Consider the following 11,010-nt stretch of genomic DNA (forward strand, 5'->3'; position numbering starts at 1 on the left):
AATTCTAAATATTTCAGGTTTTCACTCGGCCCAAGACTGAGCAATAAAGCTTAAAAGATGAAAATTTTACATATGACAAAGCACCCTAATATGTTTCAAAGTTGAGAAAATAAATGTCGATACTTTTATATATTTAATATAGAGATCTTTAAAAACTTGGGAGTCATCTGCTGAAACCAAAATGGCAGCTCACTTAAATCAGCAAACCAATGAGATCTAAAGGCGAGTCTATAAACGCTTAAATTTGATCCTACTGGTTAAAAGTCAGGTTAGTAACAATAAACAATCTCTTAAGAGCAGTGAGCTCTATGAAAGTGAGCTCATCGAAAGGATTAAGTACCTGGTGAAAACTTAAATCAATGCACTCAAAATTTTTGTCCTGAAAAGTTAAGTTATACAAATGTTATGTAGATATAGAGGACTTGAGTTTCCAGGAGAATGCTGCAAATTACTTCCCTGCCTAAATACACGAATGAAAACGTAGGTGAACTGTAAATGATGGTAAAAATATTTTCTTTCTAAAAGCACGAATCTTAACCTATGTACACCTAACCTACAACTCGCTCAAAAGAAATGCAAAGACAATCTGAACAAATTACGCACACCTGTAAAGTAAATGGCACTGTGGAAAACCCGGTTAACGTTACGAACTGTAGAAGTTCCAAACAATAACACGTTAAGGCAGATTTACCAAAAAAAGTCAAGTCTGTCCGTCCTAAAAACATCCGTGGAAGTTGCAGTTGCCAGAAAAATCCACACAAACATCATAAAACATCTATACACCTGCTCTCATGAGCTTTATATTTTACAATGAATGAAAAAGACAGCATTTTTCAACATGGAAATCTCTTATCAAAAGAATCAAAAGGTTTTACCACTGACACACGACGGTGTGCGTGTAAGAGATGTGTACAGACACAACGTTGGGCGTTTTTTGCTTCTGCAGAGACCGTTAAAAATAGAAAGGTGGGATGTCCAAGGTACTTTGGAAGCGAACGGCATCAGAAGCCCGTACACGGCCTTGGCCCCTCCGCAAACGAAGCAGGGTGACGAAGGCGGTGTCGGAGGGCAATAACTGGCCTCGGACACGGTGACCAACCGGCCGAGATCAGCAGTTCTCACCAGAGGGTGGGGGAGCGGGCCAAGTCGTCGGGTCCGAGCGCCAGGCGCCGCCAGGGCCTAGCTCTGCTGCTCCAAATCACTCCACCTCAGTAATGGCGTTTGGTGTCAAGTGGAACGAGACTGATGAGAGCGGGAACGCGGAATGCCGTGTAGCCGAGCCACACGCAGGGCAGCGGCGGTTGGCCCACGATGCGGGTTGGACCCTCGGGCAGGAGGTCTGGGGACAGTAGGGGGAAGACTCCATCCTCCTACTCGGCCCCAGACAGAACGTGAAGGGGGAGGAGGGGAGGGACGGAGCCGTCAGCCATTTTCCCTTACCGTCCAAAACACACAGCCATGCTCCCGGGACGCCGGCTCGACCCTGCGCCGCCGACAGGCCCGTGCCCCGTGCCCCACGCCCCGCGCCGCCCCCTGCGGTCAGACGGGCGGCCGCGCGATAAGGCTCGTGCACACGCACACCCCTCTCGCCCTCCTCTCCTCACCCCCATCCAGCTGTTGGCCCCGGAAAGGCGCGTCGCCCCGGCGCGAGTGGCTACTCACCGCGCCACACGGAAATCTTTACAAGAGGAGATGGAAGCCGGCTGCAAGACTCTGTCCCGGCACAAGACCGACCCGAGGGGCATCCCCCAGCCCGATAGTGACGGGCGGCAAACTGTCTAAGAGACTGCGGCGACACGACACGAAGCAGCAAGCCTGAGAACGAGGGGGCTGCAAACGAGCTCTGGAATTCGTTCCTCGCGGCACCCGCCCCGCTGCAGCGGTGGACGCGGCCGCCTCCTCCTCAGCCGACGACCGCCCTCTTCCCTCAGGCTGGGGCTCTCGCTAAGCTCAGATGGGCTCCGGGCGGTGCGTTTCTTCTGCGTCACCTCCTACTTCTCCACCTCCTGCAACAGCGGCTTCACCTTCCCCTAGTCACGGCCACTATCCCTGCTCCGGGCCTGGTCACTCTGCAGCAGCTCCGAACTCCCGGCGTCGACACGAACACTGGGTGCTGAGGCAGCCGCCTCCCGTAACGGAGGGGAGGCAGCGGTTGGTTCCCGCGAGGCCTGAGGGCTGAGCAAGACGGGGAGGGGCTCGGATCGGCAGAGGCCCGAAGGGGCCGGGCGCAGAAAGGTTGCGGCTCCGGCGGCGGCAGAAAGTGGTTTCCGCAGCCGCGGAGTCCCGTCTTCCTCAATATGGCGGATACGGTAAACCGAAAAAAAAAAAAAAATATATATATATATAAAAATTTAAAAAGCCGCTCGCCAAGTGGCGGCGGCGAAGGAGGAGGTGGCGGTGGCGGTGGCGGCACCGACACCAGCACCAGAGGTGGCGGCAGAGGCAGCAACGGGGCAGCGCAGACTCCCACCAAGCCCAGCACCGCCCAAAGTACTGAGACTCCCCGCCTCTGTAAGGCCCCGCCCCCTTAAAGGCCCCGCCCCTCCGCGTCTCCTCTTCTCCTGCCCAGCCCCCCTTCCCAGGCTCAGCTGCTTCCTCTTCTCCTCCTCCACCTGGGCCGGTCGAGTTGGGGGGACTGGCGCGCGCCACCCGGGAAGCGGGGCCGAGCAGGAGACGCCCTCAGCCCGCAGGGGTGGGGGAGGGGGAGACGATGCGGTAAAGATTGTTCACGAAGCACCAGACCTCCCAGCCAAACTGTAGGTTCAGGCTACTGCCTGGGGCTGTACTCCGCCCCCATTAGCTAGGGAGCAGTGGGAGGGCAGAGGCGGCACGAGGACGGATCGAAATGGGGAGGAGGGAAAAGACCATAAAGGATCTGGCAGGACGCGCCGGGAAGGGGGGCTGGGAAGTGGGGCTGGGAAGTGGGGAATGGCAGAGTGTGTGGCCAGGATAGGGTTAAGCGCACCAGCCGCAGCCGCGTCGTTCAGAGTTTGACTCGGACGGCTTGTTTTTGTTCCATTGTGAACCGTGGATCCGCCGGCAAGTGCCCGGATGATGACGTCACCAGACCGCCCCTTTTTCCGGGATTGTGGGGGGAGGGAGGAGGAAAGAAGTGATCCTGCTGGACAGTCGGAACCAGGGTGCCTGAAAGGTGGCGGCGGAGCTGCAGATCTGAGTCACGTGACACTAAAGCCAGCCGCAAGGCGGTTACCTGGGGGTAGCAGCTTGTCGAGGTCCCAAGGGCCAGGCCACCTGCTTCTCGCCGATAGGAGGAAGGCGTGGCTATCTCCTGTGACCGAGGAGGGTCCTTCTCCCCACCCTATGAGGGATGAGCTTTGAGAAACTCATTCCAAGGCTCCTTCATCAGCACCTGAAGGCACTTGGGGTTCCTCACTGACCAACCATTGGCCTTAGGAACAAAGAAAATATTTATAAAATACCTCTGACAGCACAGCGACTAGGCAATATTAAATATAGCAAGATTAACCTCTTTTGCCACCCCACCCACACAATTCATTGTTAGAACCCAGAAGGGTTTTTTGGGTTCTCCAAGATGCAATGAAAACCCACTAGGTCATAGGCTGTTTTCTACATGTTTCTATTTCAAAGTGAATACCGAACAGGAGACGATCAGGTTAATTAAAATAAAATGCATTAATTAATTCTATATGACCTGAGATGTTCAAAGAGAATAATAATCAGGTAAAACATTTCTGAAACTACCACAGATTTCCTTTTCACTTACTGCATATGAACACCAAATTGGATGCAAAATCATACCGAAAACTTATAATACTCTAAATGGAACCTAGCCTGACTTAACGAAAGCCTAAGTGCCTTACATTTTTCTATTTATCTAGTTCAAAACTATTTAGTTTTAATCATGAAAATGATCAGTTTCGAGACACATGATTCATAGCCCTAATAACTCTTAGCATTTTTAAAGCTTGTTTTTGTAATTACCTTGACCTCCCCAACTAAGTTAAAATTCCTAAAAAGTAGATACCAACACCCGTGAACATTGTAGGTCTGCTAAGTGCATGAATATTATTTAGGCTTCAGAATCCTATTAAGTAGCCAAAACATATATTGCTATCTTCTTTTTAGTTAAGGAAATAAGGTAGATGATTTATCAAACATCACTAGACAAGATTGGCAGGTGAGACTAGGTCTTTAGCCCTACCAAAAAAATGCACTTTTAATAAAGAAGTCCACTATCACCAGTTGTACTCAAGGTTCTAGTCAAGACAAGAAAAATGAATATAAGATATCAAGATAAGAAAGGGACAAATAAACTGTACTTGAAAATAATGTCATGTCTTTAAAATTTTTTAAATTGATTTTAATGAAAGTTTACAGACTTAGGGTTTCCAGAATGTCATATATAAAAAAATTATGAGAATTATTTTAATTAAAACTAATGATTGAGTTAATTGATAATACAAATAGGATATAAGATCAATTGATAATACAAATAGGATATAAGATCAACATGCCCAAATCAAGAAATTAGTTCTTCTTAAATAAGGAAAATTCCATTTATAAAAACATCAAAAAGAAAATATGTACAAGAAATTTAAGATTTTCACACTGAAAACTATAAAATACCACTGAATGGGAAAATACCTCATGTTAAAAGTTCGGAAGACTTAATATTGTTAAGATAGCAATACTCTCCACATTGTTCAACAGAGTCAAAGCAATCCTCAGCAAAATCCCAGCTGTCTTTGTAGACATTGAAAAGCTAATACTAAATTTTATACAGAAATGCAAGGACCCAGAGCATTCAAAGCAGTCCTGAAAAAGAGCAAAGTTTGGCCCTGGTCGTCGCATCCTCATCGCCTAGCAAAGCACACCTTGGGTTCAGGCGCCTGTGGAGCAAAAAGGCAGAGACCAAGACGACCAAGAAGCCTCTCAGCGCGCAAAATCTAACGTGTTTGCGGTGTTTGACCAGTCCCAGATTCAGGAGTTCAAAGAGGCTTTCAACATGATTGATCAGAACAGAGATGGCTTCATAGGCAAGGAAGATTTGCATAATATGCAGGCCTTTCTAGGGAAAAACCGACTGAGCCTTACCTGGAAGCCATGATGAATGAGGCTCCTGGGCCCAACAATTTCACCATGTTCCTCACAATAACTGGAGAGAAGCTCAATGGGACAGATCCAGAGGATATCATGAGAAATGCTTTTGTCTGCTTTGATGAAATAACAGGCACCATCCAGCTGTTTTAGGGATCCACCACGGGAACTGTTTGCACGGACAAGGAAGTGGATGAACTCGACAGAGAAGCACCGGTTAACAAAAAGGGGAATTTCAATTACACTGCGTTCATACACATCGTGAAACATGGAGCAAAAGACAAGGATAACTGAACAAACTTTAGCTAAAAGCTTCTAATTACCTTAATTTTATTTCCAAGATACTTTCCCCTTTCTTAGAACCTGTGCATGCACTTCACACCTTTGCCTTTTATCCCCTCACTTGGATATATTTGTTCCAGAGCTTTCTGCCACTTAGCATTTGTATAATTAGGATGGGAATGGGGATGAGAATGTATTGAAAAACATTATGAATAAAAACCTACAAATGTGAAATCCCAGGACAATATCCGTATTTCTGGTTTTGCTCGATTTTTACATTTTTTATATTAAAAATGCTATTTTAAACAAAACGGAACAAAGTTTAAGGTCTCCTAGTTCCTTATTTCAAAACTTTCTACAATACACTTGTAATCAAAGCAGTATAGTAGTAGAAGAAAGCTGTATATCGAGTTCCATAGAATAGAACTGATAGTCCCCAAAATAAATTTATTAACAGGGTTTTCCCCCCTAATAAAGTGAAAGTCAGACAACATTGTTGTAAACTTTACAATTCAGCGGTATTTAGTAAATTTAAAACGATGACGCAAGCATCACCTCTATCTACTTACAAAGTATTTCCATAATCCCAAAAGATATTTCTGTACTCAGCAAAAAAATCATCCTGGCCCCCTCACCACTGATCTTCCTGCTCTCTCTGTGACATTCCCTATGCTGAATATTTCATATCAATAAAATTATGCAATATGTGAACTTTATATTTGGTTTCATTAACTTTGCATATTGTTTTTAAGGGTCATTTGTATTTTATATACCAGAACTTTTATCCATTTTATGGCTGAATAATATATATTCCGTTGTATGGATATACTACATTTTGCTTATTCATTCATTAGTTGATGGACAGACATTGGTATTTCTACATTGAGCCTATTTTTTTTTTACATTGAGCCTATTATGAATATCAGAACTATGAACATTCCTGTGCAAGTTTTTGTTTCAGTATTTAAAATTGCTGAATCATAAGGCTATTTTATGTGTAACTTTTTGAGGAACAAACTGTTTTCCACCTTGGCTGGTCTAAATTCCTCACAACAAAGTTTCCAATTTCTCTCCATCCTCCCCAATATATGTTTTTTTTTCCTTTTTTGCCTCCTAGTGATAATCTCCTCCTACCTCCGAAAACCTGCTGGAGGGTCAGCTATGGGTTGGTTCCGTCAACAATAACAACAGTGATAATACATTCTTTTATTTCTTACAACACAGTACAGCTTTTTTATTTTTCCACATCCTCACCAACATCTATTATTTCCCTTTCTTCCCCTAATTAATGCAGCTTGTGGGTGGCATCTCATGATCTCAAACACCACTTGTATTTAGCATCTTTTCGTGTTTCTTCTCTCCTATTATGATTTCTAGACAAGCTCCATAGCGATTGGTGTTAATTCTTTTTGTAGAATTCATCAGCAAAGCTATTATGTGCTGAGCTCTTATTTGGAAAGAAGTTTTGGACTACTGGTTTAATATCTCTGTATTTATGATAGGTCTCTTGAGATTTTCTCTTTTGTATTGAATGAACCTTGATAGTTTGTGTTTTAGGCATTTTTTCCAATTCCATCCAGGTTATCTTGTTGGCTATCACTTGTTCATAGTATCCTAATAATACTTTTTATTACTGTAAGGTTTGTCATAATGTCCCTACTTCATTTCTAATTTTTGTAATTTTGCACTGTCTCACTTTTTCCTCCTTATTATTCCTCCCTCACCACCGTTCCCCCCAAATCAGTACAGCTATTTTCAAGAAACAAAGATTTGATGTCAGTAATATTCTCACTCTCTTAAATTCTGTTTTACTTATTTGACTCTAAACTTTACTATTTCCTTCCTTTTGCTACTTTTATTCTAGTTTACTTTTTAAAAAAATAATTTTAATGAGCATTTACAGAGATTTTGGATTTCCATTCATTCATTGCTGCACTTCTCTCCCTGCCCATCCTCCCCCCCACCCCCCAGTTTGCTCCTCTCTTTCAAAAGTAAAAGAAACACTCCTTCCCTGGTACACAATTCCCCCGCACCCCTCCCACCGCCCCAAGTACATTCCACTATGCAACCTTAATTGTGGACTCTTGTGATAATCATAAGACCCTGTCATACATCGCTTTTAAATTATTCAGTCCCTCATCTGTTTCAGTGCAGTATACACAATATATCCAGTTTTTCTCAGTCTTACCCCAACCCTGATATCAGCCCCATTTTACAACAGTGGCACCATGCAATGTTTGTCCTTTTGCATCTGAGATATTTCACACAGCATAATGTCCTCCAGGCTCACCCATTTTGAATAATATTGCATGAGTTCCTTGTTTTTCAATGCAGCGTAGTATTCCATTGTGTGAATATACCACAGCTTCTCTATCCATTCGTTTGTTGATGGGCACTTGGGTTGTTTCCAACTCCTTGCTATTGTGAACAGAGCCGCAATAAACATGGGTGTGCATATATCTGCGTGGATGTCAGTTATGGTCTCTTTGGGATACATTCCCAGTAGTGGAATTGCTGGGTCAAACGGTATCTCTATTTGCAACTTTTTGAGAAAGCGCCATACAGCCTTCCACAGTGGTTGCACCATTTTTCACTCCCACCAACAGTGAATAAGGGTTCCAGTTTCTCCATAACCTTGCCAGCATTTGTTGCTTGCTGTTCTGTTAAATTTTGCTATTCTGACTGGGGTGATATGATATCTCATAGTTGTTTTGATTTGCATCTCTCTTAGAGCTAGGGGTTTTGAACATTTCTTCATGTGCTTGTTGGCCATCTGAATGTCTTCTTTGGTGAAGTGTCTGTGCATATCCTGTGCCCATTTTTCTATTGGATTATTTATCTTGTTGGGGTGTTATTCTAGTTTCTTAAGGTGTAAAATTAAGTTACTGGTTTGGGAAGTTTCTTCTTTTTTAATGTAGAAATTTACTATTAAAAATCTTTCATCACTCTTTTTTATTCACTCTTTTCCTGTTTAGATATCCCATGGTTTTGTTTTCATTTATTTCTAAGAGTTCTTATTTCTTTCTTTGATCTATTTGTTGTTGTAAAAGTATGTAGTTTAAACTTAACAAAAAGACAACCCAAGAGAAAGTTAAGCTGAAGGGAAGAAAGAAAGACATCAACATAGCCCATCAAGTTGCATGTGCAACCATTCCTGGTGCAGGAAACATGAAGTTGATTTTCAAATGAAACGTAGATAAATGTTACACACACCAATTATTTAATTACAAAGCTGATCCTCACCTACAGTGTCCATGTTTTTTGCATAAATAGTTGTGAAGTGGTTAAAAAAAAATTTAAAAAACAGGAAAATGACTTGAATAAACATTTCACCAAAGAAAAAAAATACACTGTAACTCAGCAGTATATACCTCTTAGATATATACCCCAAAACTGTAAAGCAGAGACTTGTACACCAATGTTAATTGCAGCACTGTTCACAGTAGGCAAAAGTGGAAACAATCTAAATGGCTGTCAACAGACCAGTGGATAAACAAAACGTGATGTATGTATATATATGAATAGATATTTATCTGCTGAGACTGCTTGTGTACAGGATTTGGTTCCCTGGTTTGAAGGTCCTTATTTCATTCCAGTTAGACATCCTAGTTTGTTGGACTGCTAACACAGTTACTGCTTCTGTTCTACTTTATAGTTTGTTATGTAGTTTTTAAAAGCTTGCAAGCAGCCATCTAAGATAAAATAATTGGTCTAAAATCACCTGAAGCAATAGTGGAAGGAAAGTCAGGAAAAGGAGGAGGATATGGAATGTGTGACAAATTATCTACTTTGTCTACTTTGTCTCGAGACCAGAAGAACTGGATGGTGCCTAGCTACTAGATTCCTGAACATTTTGATCAAAGTATTTATGGCAGAATCCTGATCAAAAGAGAAGTAGGATACTGAGCAGAATTTCAAATTCTCATGGAACACAGCCTTTAGAGGACCATGGAGGCTAGATGAACCCCTGAAACAATTGTCTTAAGATAATCTTTATTTAAACTTTAACCTTAAACCAAAAATACCCCTTGAAGCGTTCATAAAACAAAATTATCTCATTTAACTAATAAAAACCCCAAATCTGCCTTGAGTGTTATGATCTATGTCTATATCAGATCAAACTGACAACAGCAACTCAAAAGATTATTATACAGGAAACTTAGGAGGCTGTGAGTTTATATTAATAGAAGAGAGACAATTTACAATAGGAGGATGAGAATTGCTGTACAACTTAAAGAATGTAAAAATGCCACTAAATAACACATGTAGAAATGGTTTAATTGATGTATGTTTTCTGTGTATAATTTCAAAAACAACAGCAACAAAAGTAATTAAAGGGAAAAAACACAACCAACTATATATGGTCAAAAGAGTAGCATTTGCCAAACGATAAAGCTCAGAAGGTAGAAAGGGGTAGGACAGAATAATTAATGGAAAAGAAAGGAGGTGGGAAAAGTATGAATATTATCATTAATGTTATAAAAAATGGGTATAGTTGATTAGAAAACAGATTTGTTTTGTAAGCTTTCACTCAAATCACAATAATTTTTTTACTTTAAAAATACAGATATAAAAATTAAAAAAATAAAAAAAATACAAATATCAAGGGAGCTCTGGTGGCCTAGTGGCAAGACGCTGCACTGCAATCCCAGAGGTACGTGGTTCAAATCCACCAGATGCTCTGCTGGAGAAGGAGGGGGCAATCTCGTCCTGTACCAGTCAGATCTGATTTGACGGTACACATAAAAATAACACAATAAAAATTTAAAAAAATACAAATATCCAAAAAACATGAAAAGATGCTCAAATTTTGTCAAATGTTGTTAAGTACCCTTAAATTAACTAGTTTCTAGTGACCCTATGAACAACGGATCTGAACATTGTGCTATTCTGTGTCATCCTCACAATCTCTACCATATTTGAGCAGGTTGTGACAGTCACTGTATCAACCCATCTCATTGGGGCTCTTCCTCCCACTAACCTACTTTTCTCAGCCTAATGTCTTTTTCCAGTGATTGGCCACTCCTGACAACATGCTCAATGTATATGAGATAAAGCTTCACTATCGAACTGCTGGAGAAGCTCAATATTAGCTGTGAAACCTAGGCCAGGAGCTGATTGTGGAACAGACCACCGACTACTTAAATGCAAGTTCAAGCTGAAGTTGAGGAAAATTAAACCAAATCCACGGGAACCAAAATATGACTTTAAGTCTATCCCACCTGAATTTCAGAACCATCTCAGGAACAGGTTTGAGGCCTTGAACACTAATGAGCGAAGACCGGACAAGTTGTGGGAGGATATCAAGGGTATCATCCAGGAAGAGTGCAAATGGTCATTGCAAAGACAGAAGAGGAAGAGAAGACTAAAATAGATGTCAGAAGAGACTCTGAAAATTACACTGGAGTGCAGAGAAGCCAAACCACAAGGAAGAATTCAAGATAGTAAAGAGTTGAATAGAAGATTTTTACAAGGTAGCGTGGGATGGCAAAGTAAAATATTACAACGAAATGAGCAAGGAGATGGAGTCAGAAAATCAAGAGAGCCGAACTCGTTCAGCATTTCTTAAGCTCAAGGAACTGAAAAACAAATTCAAACCTCGAGTGGCTATAATCAAGGATGCTTTCGACAGAATATTAAATGATCCAG

General features: G+C 42.0%; 1 pseudogene; it reads left to right on the forward strand.

The window, feature by feature from the left end:
- Positions 1–3,054: 3,054 nt before the first annotated feature.
- Positions 3,055–5,373, forward strand: LOC102863145 (annotated as a pseudogene).
- Positions 5,374–11,010: the final 5,637 nt, after the last annotated feature.

The sequence above is a fragment of the Elephantulus edwardii genome, unplaced genomic scaffold (assembly GCF_000299155.1).
Source record: "Elephantulus edwardii isolate Elephantulus edwardi_28Jun2011 unplaced genomic scaffold, EleEdw1.0 scaffold00152, whole genome shotgun sequence".
Taxonomy (NCBI): domain Eukaryota; kingdom Metazoa; phylum Chordata; class Mammalia; order Macroscelidea; family Macroscelididae; genus Elephantulus; species Elephantulus edwardii.